Here is a 26,722-nt window from a genome sequence, read left to right as displayed (position 1 = left end):
AGACACAGATTTTTCTGTTTCAAATGAACTTTGTAAAATTCCAATTTTGTTCTAAAGTGTTTTCACAAAGGGGACAAGGAATGTAAAGATTTTCATCTCTAGTGTATAGGTGAGATTAGTAAAGGGGAAAGACTAAAGACTACATGTTTCTTATGTGTTTTATTTAGATAATTACTTTCAAAAATACTGGCTTAAGCACACTGCCCAGAGGAACACAGAAAGCCCTTGATTGTGATGGGAGTCAAATCCAAAATCTAGTTTCTCATTCCTTCTCCTTTTTTGTTCAGTATACTGTTAAAGTCTTTTTAATATTAAATTCTTTAAAAAGGAACCGTAAATTCTCTTTGTTACCAAAACAGTGAGCTGTGTATTTGAAATGCCACCTACATTTATGTAATTTATAGAGTGATCTATATATGTTACGCTTGAAAGAAACCTGTAAATATCAAGTGGCACTGAAATGGAGATCAGTACTGTAGGGTTTAAACTAGTTGCATGTCTTTACAGTTAACATTCTTGAAGAGCTATCAATTGTTCCATAGTGCATTGTATTATCTGGTAAAATGCTTGTTTCCACACCATTACACCAACATCAAGATCAAGACCTTTGGTTCAACCTGAATATGGGTTTGAGTGTAGGTTTGAATGTAATCTGTTTAGTTCTGTGTTTCCAAATTAATCCCTTTCCCCTGCCTGTCACCGCCCCCTACCCCCCTACCCCCCACCCTTTTAACTTAAATACAAGCTTTTCAAAAGCAAGATGACTCAAAGTGACTAAGTGACTCACAGGAAACTTCAGGATTTAGAAAGACCAATCTGGAGATTTTAGGTGAAGCCTTGGCCCCATTTAAATGTTCCATTAAATTCCATAAAAATATATAATCCTTGTGCCTGGTGATTGGAAATATCAGCTCTGTGGTAGCTGTAAATAATGTTTAAATGAAGAAATGAAGTGATGACCTCAAATATGCATGACCTGTACTTCAGAGGCGCATTCTTACAGTTATGGCAGCTAAAGTCATGAGCTCACAACAGCAACTGCTACACATCTTCTGCAGTAAGGTCTTGCAATGTGAAGTGCTGACTGTTTACTTAGAGGCTAATTTTGGCATACAAGAGTGAAAGCTTTTATCATTTACAGAATATAAAGTGCTACCAAGTTTCCCCCCTATCCAATTCAGACAAGTTAGGAGCAGGTAAAAGATTTGCTACAAGTTGCATTTCAGATGTGTTAATCATGCCCAAGTTGCTGAAACCTAAAGAATATTGAAATTACCCAGAAAAACTTCCATCAGAGTTGAAGAAGTTTCAGGAATAGAATGTAGATCAAATATTAGACATTAATTTTGATTGTAAAACCAGCCAAACAACCAATAAATAAAAAAACATTTCCCAGTTTTTTAATGAATACCAGCTGAACACACCTAGTAATTAGGACTGAATTAGTATGAGAATGTTAAAGCATCCACTGCAGAACAGAATATTTAAAATGTATTTATTAAACAAAACCAAGTATTTAAGTCTGTAAGGCGCTGGTATTCACAGTAAAATGGTACAATGGTAACTCCTTATTTCCTAGGCAGGTTTAGTGATTTACCTATTTAGACTCGGTGTAAATGACATGCAATATAAATGATCATACATTGCATGAATGCCTTTTATAAAAGTTCACTAGCAAGAAATTAATGCCTTAGCAGAAATGTGTTGCTATAATGTGAATAATGATATCAGCATACCAGAGGCATACTGCTATATCAAATAAAAGTTTTGAGTTAAAAACTGCTAGTGTAGTTCTTATTCCAACTGTTGCTGCAATGTTCCTTCAATGATGAGTTGAATTTTCATATGTAGTTCATAATCAAAAATGCAAGTTCATCAACAGTCAAGGGTAAATTATGTGTGCTGAAATCTTAATTCAACAATTTCAACAACACTTAGAAAAACAAATGTAAATGGATTATGTTAAAATTATTCACATGAATGCTTAAAAGTAAGTATAGAAAATATCAGAACTTAAGAGAACAGAAGTCAGAGAAAAGAACTTTTGTTTGAGACTTTGAGACTTAAAAGGGCAAAGAACCTAGAAGACATTACATGTAACGGTAACTACTGAGTCATTATTCATAATCAAAAGGTAAGTCACTTGCTATGATTTTTTTTTTTTTTTTTTTCAGAAAAAAAATGGAACAGAAAGCAACAGGACTTGTACTTGATGGCTTTCTAGCACTGCAAAGACCATTGCTATCAAGACAGAAATTGCAGTTATACTAAAATATACTATTGACCTTATCGGAGACTGTGTATTTAAAGGCAGACATAAATTCAGATAATGGTACAAGATCAATAGGATTGAATATGGTAGTTTGTTTGGAGGAAAACTGAAACATATTAAGAAATACTCTGAAGTCTTCTGACAAGTTTTGACTGCTGATTATACAGTATAGAATACAGTGTAGAATAAAACAGTTATAGGGCACGTTAGGAATCTTGGAACCAAACAGATGAGAATGACACTTCAGGTGATTTTCTTTTGGTCTCATGAGCATGAAAATAAAAGCATTGGAAACCAATTTTTAAGTAAATGACAAGTGTGAAGATGAATGTTTCTTTCATGAAATATTGGTCTTATTCCAACTTAGAAATGGGGGTATGAGTATGTGTGATAAGGTGAGACTGTGCCTTACAAGTGCAGAGGCAGTCACTTATGAGCACAGTTGAAATTAAGCTAGAAGAATTTGGAGAAATTCAAACTTGCAACGGAGAGGAAGGAAGGTAGGAGAAGAAACAGAGTGCAAACTCAAAGGAAACTTGGGAAAAAAACTTCAACAACAACAAAACATAAGGAAAAGAAACTGAAGTTTTTCAAGGAACTCTGGTCAGAAGGGAGAGGAACTAGACACTTTTGTTGTGACAGATTTTAAAATGCTAGAGCTCTGGTAGAAATGATTCACATAGTGAAGTCTTAAATCTATCTTCAACTTGAAGGTGTTTTGAGTGAACAAAAAAATTCCATCCTGAACTAAACATTGGACACTGACTCGTTTTAGAATTCTTGCCAATTCAAAACTAGAACATTTTGACTGTGGTTAATAACAAAATCTGTAATAGTTAGAATCTTTTAATATTATGTCAAACTACAAAATCAGGTGAGTTGTTCCTTGCATATTTGCATGTAGCAATTGCAAAAAAATTACACTTTTTATTATGATAAACTTATTTGGGGATTTCATATCCATCTAACAATAAAATTTTATTGAAGTTTTCAGAAATGGCTTGCTTTCATTAAAGTCAGAAGAATGATACCTAATTAGTTGCACCTGTTGACATGAATAATATTTCACATTTTACCATTTTTTTAAAAATTCAGTTACATTTCTTTTGGACAAATAGAGGACATCCAATCCACCTCCACTCATGTAAATTCTTAGTTCTTCAAAACCTTACTTTGCAAAATAAGAGAGGATGAACAAAGGGAAATCATTGCTTCATTCTTGACTTAAGCAAGAATGTATCTCTTTGTATCCATATAGCCAAATGGTTTTGAATATGGACTGCAAAGCTAGACTGTAAGGTGACTGCAAAACTAGTTAGAACACTGGACTCAAGGTGGTACAAAGTCAAACTGCTGGCAGGTTACCAGTAGCAACCGTTGGGGAACAATAAGGACCCAATATGTTTAAAGTCTTTATAAATGGATGAATGGATGGCATACACCCAGCAACTTTCACAGATGAATTGTGGAGCAGCATCTGATGCTCTGAAGGGTAGAGCTGCTACACAGTGTGGTTTCAATAGGCTGGAGAAATGGGCTAGCAGAAACCTTATGGTATTCAAAAATGGTGTGTGCTGAGTCTTTCACCTGGGACAAAATATGTATCATTCCATGCATCATTGCGGGCTGGAAACTGACTGGATAAAAAGGAACTGTGTACAAAATGTACTAGACAACAAGTTGAACAAGAGTTGGCAGTGTGCACTTGTGCTATCAGTACAGCTAACCACGTAATGGACTACTAGTGAGCGTTACCATCTTCTGGTTGTGGAATTGATCCTTCCCCTCAAATCAGCATTTGCAAGAACATGTCTAAATTTCTGTATTTAGTTTTGGGCTGCCCAGCTCCAGAAACACAATGTAGAGGCATAGAGATGGTCTCAGGGCTGCAACATACAATGTACAATGTGGTTGAGAGAACTGAATTTGTTCATCAAGGCCGAATTGAGACCTTTTTGTCATCTGCAGTTACCAAAGAAAGAGCAGAGAAGATGGATGCAGACTTCTTTAAGGTATACAGAAACAGGACAAAAGATAATAGGCGCAAGTTAGAGTAGAGAAAGTTCTGATTTAGATGTGCAAAATTCCTTTGACACAATGGAGATGGTCAAAACACTAAAGCAGGTTGCCCAGAGAAGTTACTAACTCTTCATCCTGAGACATGCTGACTGGACACAGCCTGGACACTGAGTAAGCTGACCTTAATAGACCTCCTTTGAGCAGAAATTTGGACTAAGTGATCTCTGGAGTTTCCATCCAAACTAAGCTCTTCTATTATTCTGAAATAGTATGAGTAAAATAAATGATTAAAAGTGAGAAATGGTGATAAATATAGAAAGCATATTTTGGATGAGAAGTGAGACCTTTTCCAGAGAATTATATGGCTAAAATTCCATAATGCGATTCTGCTTGTCTCATATTGCAAGTCCACTTGGCTCAGTGGAGTTTGGAGTCTTTCGAAACAGATGGATAAAAGAAATTAAGATGGATACATAAAGCAAAAGGAGTGAAAGACAAACAGATGGAAGTTAACAGAAAGTATACTGTATGAAGTATGCCATTTTGATGAAGATATCTAAAACAGAAAGTAGAATAACTTGTCTGGTAACAACAACTGGGTGAATTTTAAAGCATTCCAGGAAAAAATGAGTTTTTTTTTTTTAAAAAAAAAAAAAAAAAAAGAAAAGAAAAGAAAAGAAAATAAATAAAAATAATGATATCCTATTTTTGAGGAAGAAGATTAATTTTTCAGTGGTACTAATATGAAATAACACACATATATATACTCCTGCTTTCTATTTGTAAAGGAATGGGATAATTTGCTTTTGCCACAGTAATATGATAAAACACCTTGTATTTGATCACAAAAATAAATTAGTAACTATCACTGTTCAGAAGAGGTCAAAGAAATAGCAGGGTTAGAGATGTGGAAATATCTGAAATCTCTGAAAGCCTGGGAATTTATTTATTTTTTCTTTCATTTTGTCCCCCCTCCCCCAAGCCTTTTCTATTTTATGGAAAGACCTAAATCACTATAGTAATTACTTGCTTATTGAAACTAAATCTTATTTACTTTAAGAATGAGGAACGCTTTATGAATAATTTATTTAAACCTTGACAGTATTTAAGAAGTACTTATGCATGCTTATTACTTCCAAGTAATAACAAATACATCTAGCATGAAAGGTGGAGCTGCACTGTGCTCTAGAATTTATAGTTTTCTTTTATTTATTTATTTATCAAACAAACAAAAAATAGAATTGAGCTTGGCTGAAAGCAAAAGAATTTTATATTTTCATAAAACTTAAAAACTATAGGTCTGTTGTTATAATGCAGCTAAAAATACTATGATATTTTGAGCTCAAAACCCTCATAAGGATAGGATTTATGAATTCCACATCAGAACTAGAGTTTGAGTTTCTGATGCAAATAGGTTATACAGACCATAGTGGGGATTAAATCTAAGGCATTACCAGAGGCCTTTTGCTCTTTTTTAACCTCAGGTATAATATAAACATGCACAGTATTCATAGTGAGACATTGGATTCATCTGTGTTACACTGAGTCTGCAAATGTGCTTAATCCTTGGTTTTGTTCCTTGGATTTGTTCCTTGTGAAGCAGCTAGAGGAATTTCAACAGTTTTGAATTCCCCAATCTCTATTGTCTTTTTATTGTTGTTGTTTTGATTTCATTTTGTTTGTTTGTTTGTTAAGGAGTGTGAACATAAGTTCCTGATCCCTCTGTATTTTTATCAGGAACTTTCCTTAAGTCCTTTTTGCATAGTCTGTTTTCCAATCACACTTTGAACCTCTTTTGTAGGAGACCCACTTCATTATTCTCTGTCAGGTGTCATATACCACAAGAGCTAAGGGGCTGTAGCAGCTAAGGGGCTGTAGCAATGCCTTGTGCTATTTGTGCTCCTCATCACGTAAGAGAAAAGCAGTCAGTGTCTGTACCATCCACATCAAGACTGTATCTGAGCCATCTTCTGGACAGAGTCGCCTCATTAACTTCCTCTACAAGAACAACTTTGCTCTTGATTCTTCCTGGTTCCTATTTCTTTGTAAGTAGCATCAGACACTGTCCCAGCTTCCTAATTACATTCAGAAGGTAAGGAAGTCTTTGATACAAGAACAAAATGGACCATTTGCAGGATATATTGCTAAGTGGAACGCAAGTGCAGGTTTTCCAGTAGTTTCATTACATAATCGCTTCTATTTAGTCCTGATTCAAGCAGTTTCAAATACATACACTCATAGAAAAATGTAGAAACTTAAAGTGATTGTTTCACTCTGTAGGCATTTTGCATCTTGACTATGGGATCTTGTTTTAAAAGTGGGTTAAAAATTCTACTGTTAGAAAACTGAAACTGTCTTTTCCAATATCTTAGACTCATAGAATGTTTTGGGTTGGAAGAGACCTTAAAGATCAGCTAATTCCAACCCTCCTGCCATGGGGAGGGGTTCCAACCACTAGACCAAGTTGCTCGTAGCCACATCCAACCTGGCCTTGGGACATCCACAACTTCTCCAGGGAACCAGTGCCTCACCACCATCTTAGTAAAGAATTCCTTCCAAGTATCTAATCTAAATCTACCCTCTTTTAGTTCAAAGCCATTACCCCCTGTCCTATCACTGTGCTCCCAGATAAAGTGTCCCTCCCCAGCTTTCCTGTAGGCCCCCTTTAGGTACTGGAAGGCTACTGTAAGGTCTCCCCAGAGCCTTTGCTTCTCCACACTGAACATTCCCAGTTCCCTCAACCTGTCATCATAGGAGTGTTCCAGCCCTTTGATCATCCTTGTGGGCCTCCTCTGTATTCGTTCCAATTGGTCCATAATATATCTTCCATCTTAAATATAACATGGGAAAGAATGTCTACTGGCATGTGACAGTACCAAGATCACCTCTATAAGGTGTCAGAAATGAATAATTAGCACAAGAATTTATCATTAATAGAAAATACGGTCTTCCTCACAAAAACCTTGCACTAGCACACATCAGTGCCTAATCTATATAGAGTACATCATGTAAGATAGACACAAATCAGAGAGGAAGATTTATTGGTACTTTCTTTTCCTTGATTTAGAGCTTTATCCAACTGCTATCCTCACTTAATGGGTAAACACACATTTAAATGAAACTACTTAGGGTGATTTTTAGTGGTTTCTTGCACAGATTTATGGCATGTATTGCTCTGTTTAATATGGCTTCCTTGTTGTAAAGATTCTAAATGAAATCAGAAAAATTATAAAAATACTGCTAGGTCAGAATGTTTTTAGGTATGAAGTCAAAAGCACTCCATAATAGCAAGCCTTTTTTTTTTTTTTTTTTTTTTTCTTTTTATTTTTTTTCCTTCCCTGAATGGGACTTTCAATGACATATAAACAGAAAGCTTAGGGGGCAGGCATGTCTAGAAACTATAAACTTCCTCTTAGAGTGTTTTGTCTGTATTTTTGTGTGTGCGTGTTTTGGTTGTTTGGATGTTTGTTTTAGTTTTCTTCCCATAATGTACTAAAATGTTTTCATGAAAATAGAATCAATACATCTGGCTTTTATGTGCAATACATATATATGCATATATAGTATAGCATATGCATTTTTTTTTCTTTGTTTGTTTGTTTGTTTTCAGTACAGCTTTATTTTTCTAGAAATAAGCTTTGAACTACATCCAAAGGATATTTTGCTTGCTGCAAATAAAAATATATATATCTATAGCACAAAAGGAGAAATATTTAAAGTTTGCCTTCCTTAGATTCATAGAATAAACTCTTATGTTTATTAAGGTACTGCAGGTTAATTTCAGCACCCAAAATCTACTCTTGACTGAATCAGTGTAACTAACAGCTTGCCCTAGACATCAGTCTGCAGATAGGTAAACCAAGAACAATCTTGTGTGACACTGCAGTGTGAAACAACCGGAAACAATTATTGAACACTAAGTATAAACTACAGAAGCATCAGAAGTAAAAATATATCAAATGTATCCAAGTGATTTCAAAGAACCTGATGAAAGAAAGTGTTCCACTTTCTAAAAGTTACTTTTAGTGGTAGTTATGTATTTGAAATATGAGCTCATGAAACACTAGAAATGCCAAGTAAAAGTTCTGACCAAAAAAAAGATAGCAAGTATGGAGAAAGTAGCAGAACTGGAATTATTAATATAACAGAAAGTAATGGACCTTCACTAGCAGGAAGATAATTCTTTACAGAAAACTAAGTTCATCAAGAATTATTATGATGTCAGGTGCTTGAAGTGAACTACTTACAAAGTGTAAATGCCAAACAATTTTATTATTTTCTCCTAATGAAGAAACAAAACCTGAGGAATAGTGTCAGGGCAAAGCCTGAATGTGGGGAAAAGTTCGGAGGGATAGTGGGTGGAGTAAGGGGTCACAAGTATCCAGGGCGGTCACGTGTAGGGGTATAAGAGGCTATGTTGTGCAGCAATAAATTGGCACTTGAGCTAGACACGTAGTGTCTGTCTCTGGTGTCCCTGCTCGGGGAGCAGACATCTTGGCAGCCAATCGATGTTGTCTCTTGGGCTGGGGTAGCGTGGAGAGAGGCAACATTTGGTGACCCCAACGTGATATGTGGGCGGCCGCCCGGTTGGTTAGGGAGTGGAAAGCCGGTAGCCATGGCATCCATGGATCAGGTGGCAAGTACGTTGAAAGGGTTAGGGAATCAGTGCAGAATCACACTGAAAAGGAAAGGGATCCGTCCGTTGCTCCAATGGATGCAACAGTGGGGATTTGCTGATTCACCATCCGGTTTTCTGGAACTGTAGAGGCTGAGCTCACTGGATCACTTGAGCCCAGGAGTTCTGGGTTGCAGTGAGGCCAGTATCAAAAGGGTGAGCCCCGGGGAGCCGGGGCACACCAGGTCCCCTAAGGAGGGGGAAGACCTTTGGGCGACCGCTTGAAGAAGGGAAGAAGGGAACTCGGGGGTTGATTCCCATCTTTGGGAAGATACTCGAGACGTTTAAGCAGGCAAAAGAGTGACGTTCTATGTGGCAGTTGCTGGCGGGAATGCCTCAGGGGCCTGAGCAGGGGACAAGGATGGAGGCGCAGATTACTCCATCAGAAAAGGAGGTGCCCGAGAGGGAGGAGGAGGGGTTGCAAACAGAGGGCACCGAGGACAGGGAGGAAAAAGCGGAGAAGGATTCAGGGGAGAGTGGGCCCTCGACGGGGGAATGCGGAGCACCTTGGTGTGCACCCGTCTTTAGAGCTTCTCCACCTTTGGGTCAAGCCGCAGAGAATGGCACGGGGGGTTGGTGGATGAGGGAGGGGAATGCAATAATCAGATTCCCAATGCGTGAGGTATCGGCGGGTGGGGGTCCTGCTCCCACCCCCCTGTTTTCGCTGCCCTCACTGCCCTCCTCTGACCTCCCTGCACCCATGTCGGGGACAAGTTCGTCCTTGTTGCCCCTGCCATATGCGGGATTGACGGCACCATCCGCAGAGGGAGAGGGGACCCGGGGACGGGCACACGGGCAGGAGTGTCCTCGGGAAGATCAGGAGGAGCCGCCCTGGGTTGGCGTTGCAGGTGGAGGCCCGGCGGGGTGCAGGGCGGGGGCGGCCATGGCGCTGCAGTTCGGCGGCGCGGGCGCGGCGGAGGAGCCAGCGTTGGTCAGGGGTAGCTTCGGGGCGGCGGATGTGTTCCCCAAGGGCTTCGGCTATGGGGAGGAGGAGGAGGAGGCGGAGCTGGATGGCAGCCCGGGCTCCGGAGACCCTGGCGGTGGTGGCGGCGGCGGAGCGGGAGGGCCCGGCGGAGGCGGCTCAGGCGGGAGGGGGAGCACCCACCCGGCAGACAACTTGGAGCTCCCAAACAAGTCCGCGAGTATGGTCCGGGGCTCCATGGCCCGAACTCGATCAGGGCGTAGAGTAGAGGGGAGCAGTACGGCAACAGGCCCTGAGGTGTTTACTTGTCAATATGACGGGCCTGAAACATGAGGGAAATGGGTTGTGGGGAGTGGGGCGTTAGAGAAGGGATTTGAAATACCTCCTCAACAGCTGGAGGAAGGGCAACTTTTAGTCGTCAATAATACAGTACCAACACAGCAGGCAGGGGATGTGCCCTTGATAGCATTGACCATGGGAGTCGGCTCTCACCCCCAGATGAACATCACTTTGGTGATCACTGGTTTTATCAGTCCTATACCACCTTCTGTGAAATTACCAGCGCTGGTGGACACGGGAGGACGTCACGGCGATTCCAAGAGCTCGATGGCCCAGGAGTTGGCCGCTTCATCCTTTCTTGACATCTGTACAGGGTGTGGGTGGGAGAGAGTATGGCAGTAGGAGCAGACACCCCATTATGTTCTCCTGGGTGGATAATGGGCTGATTGTGGAGGCTGGATGCTTGCTCGTAGGCTCAATGCAATGGTTACGACAGTTTGCGTTGCTAATACCAAATGAAATGAAGACCTTTACGGACCTGCTGCAGGGCGACACGGATTTGATGGCTCCACGATGATTGCTGCCTACTCATCAAAAGTTGTTACAGTCTTTCTTTTCACGTGTGCAGGTGGGCGGGCTCGCAAGGCGAGAACTGGGGAAGGGGGTTCGGGCACACATTACAGCATAAGGGGGCGGTCATAATCTTACATCAGGGGGAGAGTCGACACCCGCTGCTCTTTGGGTACTGTGTGGCCCCAAAAGTCGCGCTACCGCAGTGGGAAGACCTATTGGCCCTCGCCATACAATGGGCCTGCACAAGCATAGTTGGATGCTCCGGTGCAGAGCCCGTATCAATTTCATGTGAGTTAGCTGCAACCTTGCTGGACCTATTTCAGTGTAATAGTATGTCATTCCAGGCCGCGCTGGCTGGGTATCCTGGTCAGGTGGAAGCAACACGAACTTCCCCTTGGTCAATGACTGCAAAATTTATCACCATACTGCCGGTGGTCCCACTTGCCCAGCAGCCGCTGAGGGCCTGCACAGTGTTCACTGATGCAGCGGGGCCAACACACAAATTTGAGGTGGTGTGGTGGGATGGGATCAGATGGAATCAGGAGGTCAGGCAAGAACCGGGGATGTCACTTCAACAACTGGAGCTGAGAGCTGTGTTGCTTGCTTTGGCATGCTTCTCAAACGAGCCCTTGAATATTATCACAGATAGCCAGTATTGCTTTCCAGCGGCGCAGCTGTGTCGCTCCTGTACAACACCCCACCCCCCATACTGTAACTGCTACATTGTTATACAATGCCCTCTCAAAAAGTCCCTGGCCTGTGTTTATCCAACACGTACATAGTCACACCAAGATCCCTGGGTTTATCACAGAGAGAAACCGGGTGGTAGATGCTGCCTGCTACGTGTTCGACCTTCAAGCGGCGGCAGCCCAGTCCCACCGCCAGTTCCATCAGTCTGCCCTCGCTTTGCACCGGCAATTTAATCTGCCACTGTCAGAAGCGAGGAATATAGTGGCAGCTTGCCGCACTTGTAATACTGTGGCCCCCTTGCCTGCTGGCGTTAATCCTCGGGGTCTCTGCCTGAATGAGCTGTGGCAGATGGATGTCACAGAGTTTGAACCCTTCGGGCGGCTGAAATACTTGCATGTAGCCGTTGACACGTGCAGTGGTCTCATGTGGGCTACTGCCAGCACAGGTCAGAAAGCAAAACAGTGTATTACCGCACTTCGCATGGCCATTGCAGTCCTGGGAGTGCCGATCACCCTAAAGACTGACAATGGTCCTGCCTACGTTAATCATGCCTTTTTCCGGTGGTGTGCGGCATGGGGTATTAAGCTCATTAGGGGTATCTCTGGCAACAGCCAAGGTCAGGCGATTGTGGAGTGGGTGTACCTCAAGGAGTGTCTTTGGGTGCTTAAGGAGGGGGGAGGATACTCTGGAGCTATGCCCACATGCTTTGCTCCTGCGAGCTCTCTTCTCGTCGTTTCCTGCTTTGTGGAGGTGGTCGGGCTTACTTGATTATTCCTCCCAATGCGTATGGCAGACCCTGCATGCTTGGGACATTAGCATTCAGTCCTCTTGCGCCTGACGACATCAAGAAGGTTATGGCAGGGACGGGGAGCTGTCACAAGTGCTCGCCGAAAGAACCTACACTAGGTCCGGACTGCGATGACTGATGGTATTTGAATACCCAAGCGCAAACAATTGTTGAGACACTCTTTATATGGCCGCAAATTGTTCGAAATACTAATACAATTGAGTGGCTAGCTTGCTGGGCATTGAAAAATGCTAACCGCACAGAGGATGCTTTGGCAAATCTCATTGACAGCATGGGAGCTCTTGAGGAAGGTCTATCCTCAACTAGGTTGGCTGTAGATTATTTGCTTGCCCAAACAGGAATCGGCTACTCTGAGTTGGAAGATGCTGGTGTCAAAGGGTTCTGTTGTATCGACTGGAAGAAGAATGTGACAACGGCTATAGAATGAGCCAAGAACGTGGTTGTAAACTTGTTGGAGAGCGCGTATGGAGACTGCCTTAACCAAAACTGGTGGGGAAAGGACGGGTTAGATTGGCTAAGGACACCAGGCTCGTGGCTAATCTCCCTCTTGTCAACTGCACTCTGGGTGTTGATTTTATTGGGTGCCGGCACACTTTTTCTGCCTCTGCTTTTCGACTACTGAAACAGCTGCTTGAAAAGCTAGTCCTGCAAACGGTGAATATTAACCTGCTTCTTAGTAACGGATGGCAGTGTTTACCGCAGGAAGAAGAGAATGATCGCTTATAGCTAGAGACATACTATGATAATCCACTTTGCAACAGGAAAAGGGGGGTACGACAAAAGGGGGCATGACATGGCATAAGGAGGGGGGAGATGTGGGGAAAAGTTAGGAGGGATAGTGGGTGGAGTAAGGGGTCACAAGTATCCGGGGCAGTCGCGTGTAGGGGTATAAGAGGCTATGTTGTGCAGCAATAAATTGGCACTTGAGCTAGACACGTAGTGTCCATCTCTGGTGTCCCTGCTCGGGGAGCAGATGTCGATGGCTGCCAATCGATGTTGTCTCTTGGGCTGGGGTAGCATTGAGAGAGGCAACACTGAAATCCTTGAAGAATAATTTATTATATTTATATATTTGTACTTAGAAGAGGCAGTTTTTAATGAATTTGATGAAGGTAGAAAAAAACGTGAATAAACTTGTCCTTTTAGGGGAATCATATAATGTCATGCAAACACTGTTGCTATTTGACTTTTTATTATTATTATTATTATTATTATTTTGAGGTTAAAGCACCATTTCTAAATCTCAACCCTCCTGCAAATGCTCATTCAATAATTGTTATGGGTTTGATTTATTAATACGGTGAGATATTCCTCAGCTGTGACAGAATGCCCTGAAGACAGCAAAATGTTACATGAGCATAAATTGGTACCATCGTCAGACAATAAGGGAGCATGCCTGGTTCAGTTGAAGCTGTCTAGGTGATCATACGCAGCTGTATCATCTGGGGCTATGCATTCGTTAGTCATTATAAGTAGGCTCAAACACGTTTGATACCTATCAATATATATATATATTATACAAACAAACAAATCTATAAAGTGTTGTGGTTCACTAAGATAATTTTAGGGTGTTTTTTGATTGTTTGTTTTTGTTTTGTTTGCTTGTTTTTTAGATTTAGACTAAGGATTAAATGTGATATTTTGTAACATCATCTATCACTAGTCACAGTCATGTGGGTCTGGACACTTCCATCACATATCTTAACAGCTGTCTCATTTCCAAAGTACTTCTGAAATAATTTTAGGGCATTGCTTACATGAACCCAGTTGCTCAAAAATGCAACTTAGAAAATGAACATCTAAAATCCACCTCTTCTGTTCACTAGAAGAGGACAATAAATCAAAAGTTAACTGATTGATATCCTCTCTGATTCATCTGTTCCTATTTCAAGGTCTGCTGAAGCTTCCTGTTGACACGGTAGTGTTCCTGGGCAAAAAAGGCTTTTGTTGTAGTTGCATTTAGCTGTTGTCCCTGTACTTGGTACGGATTTTAGGAATGAGAAATGGTATTTGTTTATGCCAGATGGTGTACAAATTGTTCATGAAGCATGCTGGGATCATGAAAGTTGAAATAATACATGCATATATATAATTATCTTTCCATGCATTTTTAATGAGTGTATTAAACAGGCACCTGGGGAGAGTAGGTATGGCTCTTATAATGGCAGTTCAAAATGATCAGATTACATACAGAGCTAAACATGAACTTTTCTTTCCTTACCTTGAGAACTTTGTTAGAAATAGAAGGAAATCAAACACTATCTTCTTATTAAATCATACACATTTCATTAATAAATTAACATTGGAGACATAGTCTCAATCTATAAAACAACTAGAAAAATAACAAAGAGAAAACAAAATATCAGACACTAGTCAGAAGAAGGTCAATCAGTCTGAAATAGGCTGAGCAGTAGCTTGCAATATTAAACAGCCTGTGACCCTTTAATATCTTTTTCTTTTCATGCCCTGAACACTTAAAATAAAATGTCATAATTTGCTGTCATATAGAATACAGTGCAAAATGATTAGTTCTTAATGTTTTATTTATTTATTTATTTATTCTATCTTTAAAATCAATGTGGAATTTCTTTCTGTAACTTGAGAGTGCAACTTTCGTGTGTTTTTCTCTGATTTCTTAAGGAAAGTCTTTCTTAAGCTACTAAAATTAAGAATATCAAAATATTATAATGTAATGAAAAATATTTGATAAACATTTATTTTTTGTTATAAATCCTTAAGCCAAGGATGGACTAATATGTTGATCTTTTTTGTTACCACAATAAAAAATGAATAAAAATTGATGTTGAAATTTTAATGCCCAGTAAAGTAATTCCAAATTCTGACATATGATATATTATGCAAAAATAAGTTCTGAGCAATTTAATAGAATGGTTGCAGTATCCCTTTTTCATCATTCAAAGGTAATTGTGTATCAATAAAGCAGATATCATGACTGAAGAACAATTTCTAGACATGTATTTGTACTACAGTAGACTGATGATTTTCCCAAAATATGTGTTTCATATATGAAAGAGTGAAACAGAGAAAAGCATAAATCCATCCTTCTAAACATGTCAACAGATAGGTAGGACTATTTAGTAGGTTAATAATGAGATACAACTATTATATATGAAGCTGCTTGCTTAATAATAATCATCATCATCATCATTGGTAATAAGCAAAATGTTGTTTGGTAGATTAGTTTTCATAGTCAAGATTTTTCCTCACAAATACATCCTTTGCAGAGGACTTCTATTTCAGAAGTCTCAGTTAGAAAATGAAAAAAAATGAAATAGCCAAATCAGGAAACGTTCTGTAGTTAGTCCTGCCCAATCACTGGAAGTGAAATTTTACAGAATGTGTCAGGATGCCTTGTGCTTTTTTTCTGATTTTTTTTTTTTTTTCCCAATAATAAAATAGAACTGGACTGATATTATTTTTTCCTGTCTTGCAAATATGAAGAGGAAAATGTAATGGACACTATAGTCTCAACAAGCTATACAGAGTCCCTCCATTTTACTATCCATAAAAATATAAGTTGGAAAAAAAAAAAAAAAAAATGGACTCTTTATTTCATGAATACTAGAAAAAGTGCATGGAAAGGAAGACAAAACTTGCATATTGCTCGTGACAGAATTCCTAACTAAATCAGATCATAGATACTTAAACTTCTTGCTTCTGTGCTTGGTGTAATTTGTTAAAAAATTGAGAAACAGAACAGCACTTTTAAAGTTATATGCTAATAGAAAATGCAATGAAATTTAAAGTAGTAAATGTTAGAATCTGCTGTGAAGGTCTTGTCAAGGCAAGAATGTGGAACAACTATTTAAAAATATACTGCTTTTGTCTTAAGCTTCTAATTCAGTATTCAAGTAATCAGAAAAATGGTCTGTTCTTCAAAAACAGTGCATGAAGAAATTCCCCATTATTGTGATGCTTCTTTTTATTTTTATTTATAAATACCAGACATTTCTGGCATTTTTAATGGTATTTTAGTATACGTATATAGATGTACAACCAATGTGATTGTACAACATATAGTCAACACAGATTTAAGTATGAAATATGACTTACTATTACAGAAATATCAAATCTTCCTTATGTCCAATGGTTTATTTTACTACAGAGACATGGACAATGTTAGAGGGAAGAAGTAAGTATTATTCCTTAAACCTAATGTACTGAAACATGTTAAAATTGCTTCATGTCATGCTGCCTGGAGCAGTTTCAAAACTTATTGAATTGTTAAAGGTCTCTTTGCAAAACCTGAAATAGCTAAGGAGAAAATGGTTTTCTTTTACCCTGCAAATGTGCTGACTTGCCTATTCACATATTGAGGTACCTTGTAATGCACAGTGTAGTCTGGAACAGGAAATACACCTGGGAAACTGAAAACAAAACAAAACAAAACAAAAAACAAAACAAAACAAAAACAAAACAAAACAAAACCAAACCAAACCAAAACAAAAAAAAAAAAAAAAAAAAAAAAAAAAAAAAAAAAAAAAAAAAAAACAAGTGCTATCTACTATTCTAGATATGTAGAGAAAACAATGTCACCCTCAGGAAAATGTCAGTTGTACCTAGAGAACAAATTGCATTTAGGAATAACTTTACCTATTAGTAAAGCAGATCCATGAGAGGAAGCAAAATTTTGAACAAGAAAATAATATAAAAATAAAGAGCATAGGAATGTGAAATTTTGTTGTGACATTCTCTCTTACAGTCTAAGGCATATACAGAACATAAAGTAATGTTTGTGTATGTAAGACCTCCAACTCCTAACCTCAGAGTTGTGTTCTAACTAAACAACAGAAGTGGCTTTCCTTTTGCTCTTTAATTTAAAATGTTTGTTCCTACCCATGTCACTGCAGCTTCTGATCACATTTATTAAGGGACTTCCTTCTGCTCATGTCTGCTTATGCCCCAGTGCAGTTTTCTTACCTATTCTATTTGTCCTTGCTTAACAGGTTTCCTGCCAACTGTTGGTGGGTTTTTCTTTCTTCTTGCAGATATCATACCAGTGCCTACAACCTCATTGTTAATGAATGTTTACATTAATCCATGTGATTTACCTTCAGCAGCAGCCTGTCTTCACTTCCCAATAACTGCACCGTCCTTCCCTCATTACCCTAGGAGCTTTCATTAATCTCTTTATCAGAATAAATCCCTTCTCAGCTTTATGTTCTAGTACAATGTGTGTGAAAAGCAGAGTATGGAGGATCCTCTGAAATAGAGTATATCCAAACTGACCCTAGTGATTAGTATACATATAAATACATATGAACATACATATCATAGAAACATAGAATCATTAAGGTTAGAAAAGACCTGCAAGATCATTTGGTCTAACTGTCCCCCTACCACCAATATCACCCACTAAAACATATCCTGAAGTACCATGTCCAACATTTCCTTAAATACCGCCAGGGATGGTGACACCACCATCTCCGTGGGCAGCCGCTTCCAATGCCTAATCACTCCTTCTGAGAAGAAATGTCTCCTAATTTCCAACCTAAACCTCCCCTGGTGCAACTTGAGGCCACTCCCTCTTGCTAGTTATCTCTAAGAAGACGCTGACACCCATCTCCCCACAACTCCCTTTCTGGTAATTGTAGAGAGTAATAAGGTTTCCCCTGAGCCTCCTCTTCTCCAGACTAAACAACCCCAGTTCCCTCAGCTGCTCCTCACAGGACTTGTGATTCAGACCCCTCAGCAGCTTTGTACCACTTCTCTGGACATGCTCCAGGGCTTTGATGTCTTTCTTGTAGTAAGGGGGCCAAAACTGAACACAGTACTCGATGTGCAGCCTCACCAGAGCAGAGTAGAGAGGGACGATCACCTCCCTGGTCCTGCTGGCTACACTATTCCTGATACAAGCCAGTTTGCTGTTGGCCTCCTTGGACGTCTGGGCATACTGCCAGATCATGTTAAGGAGAGCATTGACCAACACCTCCAGATCCTTTTCCAGCACAGCTTTCCAGCTACTCTGCCTTGTAGCTTGCCTGTAACACTGCATGGGGTTGTTCTGGTCAAAATGCAGGACCCAGCACTTAGCCATGTTGAACCTCATCCCATTGGCTTCTCTCCATTGATCCAACCTGTTCAGGAAATCATATATTTATGATTTTCCATTTAGATTACAGAAATCTTTTTCACGCATCTAACCATTCTGACACAAATTGTTAACTCTAATCCATCTTTGACATGCCTATTAAGATCATGTTCCATATTTGCTGATGAAGAAACCCTAGATGCTGCTTTGAATCTTTCTTCTGGTTTCCCCTGTTACATTTTAAATTATTGTTCTTTGCATATTTTGCATTTTCTTATTCATTTAGCCTTCTGCTTTATTTCATGCTCCTTTCTGCACAGCCCAGGATTGTTTAGGGCAAGGGTACTCCACTATATGATATATGAATATTATATTTTAGACATCCTAAAATAATAATGAAACGTCCCTCCAGATTACTCTTTCTCATAGATTTTCCAGTGTCTACTTAAGGCATCAGTGGTGTTCATCCTTGGTCCAAACAAGCAAATAGATTTTCTGTGAACAAAACCCTGTCAATCTCAGGAAAAAGAGAAAAAAATAATCGGTCACTGACACATGTAAGAATATTTTGAATATGGGTAGTTCTTAGGAAAGAGGGTGGGAATATTACTCTCTTTTGATGTGCTTGGACTGGCTCATGGACCATAGATGGGGTATCTTTTCACTAAAGAGAAATGTTTGCAGTTAAAAATTTTTAAGAGCACATTTTTCTTAGATTTAGACTAGTAGAATTGTAAATATTTGTATAAATTATTTCATGTTAACCACAATAAAATATATATAATTTTGGCTTCTAGGGTGTCAGACATTTCTATCCTATGAAAATAATTTTCAGATGTCAATTTCACATTGTTTTTCTCACTTTGCAAATAGAGACCACTTCTGGGAAACCATTTCTAGTGCAGGAAATGTTGAAAACTCCTGGAGTGGGTGTTTGCACATGAATTAAACATCAAGCGACCTGGTATTTGACAATTGTTCCATTTAATTTACTGTAACTGTGATCGAAGCTACAGCTTGCAGTCTGTCAGAAATACATTTGCTTGTTTGTTGAAGCATTCTGACACAATCCAATCATGAAACTTATTGAATTTCTCTAAAGTGACATTATAAAATATATTAAAATTTATTTTTAAGTAAACAAAAAAACAAAAACAAAAACAAAAACAGCCAAACAAAAAACAACCAACCAACCAAACAAACAAACAAAAAAACATCTGATCATAGGAAAGGGATCTGCTACAGACCTGTTAGGTGATCACCTAGGTCTGAGCTGTTGCTAGCAATGAGATTCTATCATTCCTTATACAAATGTAGTCTCTCCCTCTTAGGTAGATTACTTAGCCCCATTAACACTATTTGAAGTTTATGCCAGGATTTCTCCCCTGCTGCTAGTCAGAAAACTTTTTTCCAACTTATAGTTTAATAATATTTATGAACATTTTGTAACTGTTGCATCTTTTATCATCTTTATCATATTGTCTTGCTAACATTTACTTTATTCAATGTTTTCATAAACAGTACTCACAGACTACAGACTGGGTGCCTCATAAAACAGACTCCCAGTTTCCCAGAAAGGGAAAGGTTTTCCTATATACCTTTTTCATGTTTCAAGGCTAAAAATATGAATTGCCCAGACTATGAAGAAAGAAGTTTTGCAGTGCTTTACACACTGCCATTAATTTTATTTTCTTATTTCTTCAAGGTGGGTGGTGTGGGGGAGAACAACAACAACAAAAAAAAAAAAAACAAACAACAAAATATACATTTGAAACAAGTTCAAATATAACAAGATCAAGTTTGCCTTTTCTGTTGCAATATTGGAGTCATTCAATGAAGCAAACAGAACAAGAACAGTTAAGTGTGACCATAATTAATCAGATGAAAGATCCATCTATCATATTCCCCACATTGTTTGTAAGAAAATGCCTCTGAAAAATAAAAATGGGGGGAACGTGTATGATGCTTCCAGGTAATGTTCTTTTACCTTTAAATTATTTTCAACTCAAAAATTTCATGAGTGGTATTATTGTGTATTTAGTAAACCTCATTGGACTCTTCCCTACAATATCCCAGTTTCCATTCTTAAACCCACATAAGACTTGTAGCCACAACCTTTTTGGTAATATGTTTAATAGGTCATCACCCCTTTCCTAAATATCATCTCCTTTTGTTCATTTTGAACCTATGCTAGTTTGCTGTGTCTTTAACTGAAAAGAATCACAGAATCATAGAATCACAGAATTTCTAGGTTGGAAGAGACCTCAAGATCATCAAGTCCAATCTCTGACCTAACACTAACAGTCCCTACTAAACCATATCCCTAAGCTCTACATCTAAACGTCTTTTAAAGACCTCCAGGGATGGTGACTCCACCACTTCCCTGGGCAGCCCGTTCCAATGTCTAACAACCCTTTCGGTAAAGAAGTTCTTCCTAACATCCAACATAAAAAGTTGGAGAGTATGAAAAATTGATCTCTCTATGCTTTCTCCACATTACTCAGGATTTTGTAGACCTTCTTAATTTTTCTTTTAAGTAATTCATTTTTCATATTTTTATCATCCATATTTTTCACAGATTATTCAGTTGTTTCTCATACAAAAGTCTCATTCTTTACCTTTATTATATCCTTTTTGAGGTGAGGGGACTAGAACTTCACTTTATTATCAAATTGTAGATGAACCTTGGGTTTACAGTGGCATAACTCTATTTTGTTTCATACTGTATTCCTATACTAGCATTTAATTTACTTTTTAACAGCTACTGAACATTGAGCTGACAGTTTCATGGAACTACATATTAGAATCCTAAGGTCTCTCTTCTGAATAGTAATGCTTAGCTCAGAGCTCACCATTTTTATGTGAAATTAGGATTATTATTATTTTTTTTTTTTTCATGTGGCACTTTCTATTTATCTGCATTTGATTTCGGTCATTCAGGCTCATAAGGCATATTCTGCTGCAGCTCTTCACTGTGCACTCTTACCCTTACCATTCATTTCAAATAATTTATTACCATCAGCAAACTTTCTTATCTCTCTGCTTACCCTCTTTCCTACTTAGTTTATGAGTATGTTGAATACTACAGTTAGCACAACTGCTCTGGTGATTTCATCTGTAGAACTCAACAATTTTTACTGCTTGTCTTTCAATCGGTTATTTTACCATTTAAGAACTTTCTTCTTATGCTGTAACCACTTAGTCACCTTGTAAGTCTTCTGTGAGAGATATTCTCGATAGTCTTTTGGAAATCTGTATCAATTATATTACTCTGCAAGTAATATTCACTCTGTTTCTTTCTGAAACTTTTATAATTTAAGCCTGTCTAGTAATTACAGTAAAAAAAACTGTGAAAATACAATGTTTCTTCACTATGCAAACTTGATAAAATTTTGGGCAATACATGCAAGGCATCATTTATAAGAAGCACTACTGTGCATTCTTTGAGTTTGTTATCCAATTGAGAAGGCAGTATTGGAATTGTCTGCTGTTTCTGAAACACAGAATCAACTTCTAATAAACTGGATATTTAATCAGACCTAGAAACTACTCAATACATCCACTAATTTATGATTTCTGATGTTCCCAGGACTCTGTCAACAGAAGTTAGCAGAAGCATAGACATATTTGCAGGCTCTCAATTTTATGACCTTTTTTTAAAAAAAATAAAAAAATAAAAAAAATTCTCTTACCTTCCCCACTTTCTTATTTTCCTTGGTATTTAATATTTGAGATCTCAATATTATCATTACAGTACTTAGTGTTTGACTCTTTCCACAGAACTCTGTTCATTCATGACTCCTTTTAATATGCATCAATGTATATCATGAAGAAATACACTTAAATTCTGAGAAGACACATTAATTCAAAAATCAGAATTTAGGTAGAAATATAAACAGTGTATAGCTTGTAGATGTCTGATTTGATAAACTTTTCTCTGATGGGAAATGCAGCATCTCTCTCAGGCCTAGAGTGGTCCAGCCACTCATTCAGATATTCCAAGCATTATGCCAAGATGTAGCTGTCAAAGGCAATTGCATAGTTAGAGCTCCACACAAATTTCCACTGTAGCCCTATGGGTTTAATTCTGCTTTCAGGAATATAACATAGCATGGGTGTGATTAAAGCCAGCTTCTTATATATGCCCATCCTTTATTGCTGTAGCTTTTTTTTCACTTAAAATAACAAATATACAAGAAGTCAGCCGTCAGATTTCTCATTTATAGGTGATGTGCAGTGAAAACAGAGCTGCCTTGCTGATTAATCTGCTGGAGTGAAAGAGAAGCTTCCTGGTATTTGTGCTGATAAAAAATCTAAATTCCTTCTTAGAAGCACCTCTCAGAAGTGAGTTAAACTGGTTCGTAAACACATGCAGTGACTTAGGTGTCTGGGTATTCTACTGAGATAAACTTGGGTTATTTGAAAGCAGAGACAAAGAACCTACACTACAGCTGTAAAACAGAAATTAACATTCAAACAATTCTCATGTGTATATTCCTTAATAATGGCCATTTATACTGCTATCTTACATTAAAAGACATAACTCAGGTATATTTTGATTTAGTAATTATCTTTAACATGTGTGAAAAGTTACTACAAAATATGAATCATTTAAAAATAGGTTTTGTTAGTATAGATTAAATGAGGGGCAATAAGAATATGGTATGTGGTATGGATTTCCTGTACCTAGTACTCTAATGATACTATTTATTTATCTATCTATTTATTTATTTATTTGGAACAATCTCATTCTCTATTATTTGTCTTTATTTCTGGCATGTAATTCTTCTATTTTTCTGTTTATAGTACATAGATCTAGGTTAACACTTTAAAATGTCCTTTATGCTAAATTTTGGAATTATGGGTGGAGTGCAATGTGTTCTGGGCCACTTTTTTAACTCTGTAAAACCAACACAGTGATTAATTTTTCAGTCTTGACCAAATGGGACCATTTTTTGGTATTTTTTGTTTCCAAGCATTAGTCTTCTGCAACCACTGAACCCAAAGACAAAAATACTCATAAGAATACATGAAAAAGTGGATATGAATTTTCATATGCACCTTCAACTCTATATGACCCTGTGGCCTAGAATACCTGGTTTCCCATGTACAAATAACTGTTATCAGAATATTTGGGTAGATTTTTATCTGAACTAAGTTTATATTGTTAGAAGATAAATAGATGGCACTAGGCAGGATTAATCTCATACACAGACAGATGTGTTCTAGGTACCTAGGGTCAACTCTGTTTCTGAATTTAGGTAGCTATCACCAGCTGAGATGTCCGCAGGCATGTTGAGCTGTTGGCTCATCTCAGACATGGTACACATTGTATCACATCTGCTGGGCTGATAGGTGTCTTTATAACTGCAGCATGTTTGACACTAGGCACTTAAATTCAGCTCCTAAATTAAGTTATTGTAGTTCAGCCCTTTTACGCCAGTTCAGAAAAAGCATCTCATTTCAAGATGGCATTTATATTTTAGTTATTTAACTTAAATGTCTGCATGATACATTATTAAGTATGCATTTCAGATTAGCTACGTAATGAATTCATACTTCTGTGTCTTGTTTGTATCTTGATTCTGTGCTTAGGATTGAACCTCTAATGTTAGATGTAGGGGGGTGTCCCATTCCTTGTAATTATATGATGTGGCAGCACTACTTGCCAGAATGTCACTTTAGCTTTGCAAGCTGCAGCATTTGACTTGCAGGGAGTGGTTTCTGCTGCCTCCAGTTAATCAGAAAAGACCTGTGAGGGAGAGATATATTACTCTTTCTGTGATGCATGCCCAGGCATAAAGGGTTAACCTAGTCACTGTAATTAGGGAGACAAATAGGACTGACTATCCCACTGCAGCCTCAGGGGGAGACTTTAACTCCTCTGTGAGATGCTCTCTGCTGCTCCTTCTCATTGTTTAGCACCATTTGCCTCTCCAGTGTGGCACAAAACACAAATCATGCCAGGACTACAGCAACCCGTTGAGAGAAAAACTTTATTAGGATACCTGTTCTGCCTTCAGCCCTCCCTCTGGATTCCACAGTAGTGGTTGTTGTATTATGTGTTGACATGGTGTTGAGCAAAACTAAGGCTTCGCGAAGTGCTCTAATTCCAGTAACAACATTAATACTTGAGATATACAACGCCAAGCTCTTATAAAACCCAACATAGTTATCTGCAAAAAGCTTGAAAAAACAAATTCAATAGTGTCTATAAACATGTTCTTTAATATTTCACTCTGCATTTCCTAGGGATAGAGGATGTTCATCATTTTACATACATCAATGAAAGTGCAATTCAACTTAGTACTGACATATAGTCTAATTGGCTTTAAAATGGAATTTTTGTTTTTTGAGTGCTAATTTTCAGGTAATGACTTTCTAATTGATTTTCTCTTTATGAAGGACCATTGATTAATTCCCTTCAATGAAATTCAGTTAGGTTCTTAAGAGAATTTATGAAAAGCTGCTGAAAACAAGAATCTGTCACTGCTGCTTTCTTTCCAACTTTCTTTCCTCTCTGCTCTAAAATGTGTTCTTTATATTCTTCCCTAAAAAAGCTTAGACTGACAAAGCTAAGCAACTGTAATGTATATGTACGAGCTGAAATGGATTCTTTCTGAAAAAAATACATCTTTTCAAAGATGGATTGAACTCTTTTGACATTCTTCCTAAAAACTGTGTATTCACCATGTCCTCTGATATATTAATATGACAGTTATTTAATGTTTGTACCGGAGTTATTCTAAGCAATCAGACTGAACTGCACATGGATTATCAGAACTGATGTTATTTTACAAAAAGAGAAATTACAATTTTTAAATGGTAGTATTAAGTATTGTGTTATCACATCAGTTGTGTGTTATTGCAAGTTAAGTTGCAGCTGATTTTGTATGAAGCACGCTAGAGACTGCCCAAAAGTTTTCTGTTACGGCACAATATACAGTCCCAGCTAGATAATAGAGGAATAAATGGAAACTTTTTAGTGATATCATTTAAGAAGGGATTGGACCCTAATTTTTAAGACAGTGACATAGCAAAAGACTTAATAAAACAAAAAAATGAATTAAAAAACATGTTGTTATTTTAGTCTGATTCTACACATCCATCAGTTACAGAGGAAGGAAAATTAATAAAAAATAAGCTAGTATCTTTAAAAGCCAGCCCATACAGCTTTTGCAAACAAGATCATGTTGTCATTTTGCAAACTGTTCCAGGCAAGCTAACAGTTTGGCTTAACTGTGTGATTACTCTGGTGTTCTAGAAGTATATCAATGTTGTCTCATCTTAGTTTGCCAGGTATTTGCAAAGGATAAGGCATCCATAACTGTGAACCATTTCTTAAATCAGGAGCAAAAGACTGAGATCCAGTGGCTGGCAGAAGAAACCAGACAAAACCCACAGAGAAATTAAGCATATTTTTAACACTAATTAACTATTGGAAGAGCTTCTGTAGGGGTGTCATAAATTTGATTTTCCATTACTTTCAGTTTTGAAATGAAGAGTTAATAAGCTTGTAAATATTGTAGTGTAGCCTTGACTGGGAACTCATTACTTGAACTATTTCATGGGAGTCTGTTCTCCATGTCTACTGAACTCCTGACTAGATTTTGATAATGCTCCCTTTTGGCCACAGAAATCAATGATCCCGTCTCTTAATTTTTTATTATTTATTCAGTAAGAGAGTAAGGATGCAAAAACAGTGCATGGATTTTTTTCTTTTTTTTTTTTTTTTAAAGGATCTGTGCATAAATAAAACCTAATTAATTCTGAGCAAACACTTCTGAGAATATTATCTCCATTTTATAGACAGAATGAGGTTCAGAAACACTGGGTTGTAAGTCTAAGTTTGAACAGTATTTAAGCAGCAAAGGAGACTACCAACAGTCATTCCTGGCTTCACTGCTTGTACTATTACAAGTATTTAGAGCCACTGTAAAGATATTTCATGCAGGTTTCTCCTTCAATACTACAGAAAAAAAAAAAAAACAGAATAACGTTAAAATAGCACTTGAAGACCTTCAGATTTACTCTGAATACTTGCAAACATGGTTTCAAAATACTCTCAGGAAGTAACTGTTAATTAGTTAGTAGTTAATCTAGAAGGCAGGGAAGACAGGGAGATCGTTGTTCCTTTGCCTTTCCACTTTTTCTTCCTAATAATAATAACAATAATAATAATAATAACATCACAAAAAGTATTTTTGGTTTCTCTTACATTAATTGTATAGATAGGGATATATCAAACTGATAAATAGCAGCATATTAATAGTGAAGATCATAGAGTGTTCCCTAAAAAAGCTGGTGATAATAACAACCTGCCCTCCTGGAAAATGGCAATGTCTGTATACAGTATATATGGTAAAAAAAAAATATGCAAGAAGATTCACTGTATTATCTGCCAACCCTTTCCTGAGGAATTTGGGTCTTTG

The 26,722-nt window shown here is 38.0% G+C and overlaps 1 protein-coding gene across 2 annotated transcripts in view; it reads left to right on the top strand.

Annotated features, from left to right (window-relative positions):
• The window catches only part of CNTNAP2 (contactin associated protein 2), a 1,137,498-nt gene that overhangs the window by 433,516 nt on the left and 677,260 nt on the right, over nucleotides 1–26,722 (top strand). The gene's annotated exons all lie outside the window — the stretch shown is intronic.

This window comes from Oxyura jamaicensis, chromosome 2 (genome assembly GCF_011077185.1).
Source record: "Oxyura jamaicensis isolate SHBP4307 breed ruddy duck chromosome 2, BPBGC_Ojam_1.0, whole genome shotgun sequence".
NCBI classification, from domain to species: Eukaryota; Metazoa; Chordata; class Aves; order Anseriformes; family Anatidae; genus Oxyura; species Oxyura jamaicensis.
The sequence above is the reverse complement of the archived record's forward strand: the minus strand, read 5'-3'. Positions and strand labels throughout refer to the sequence as shown.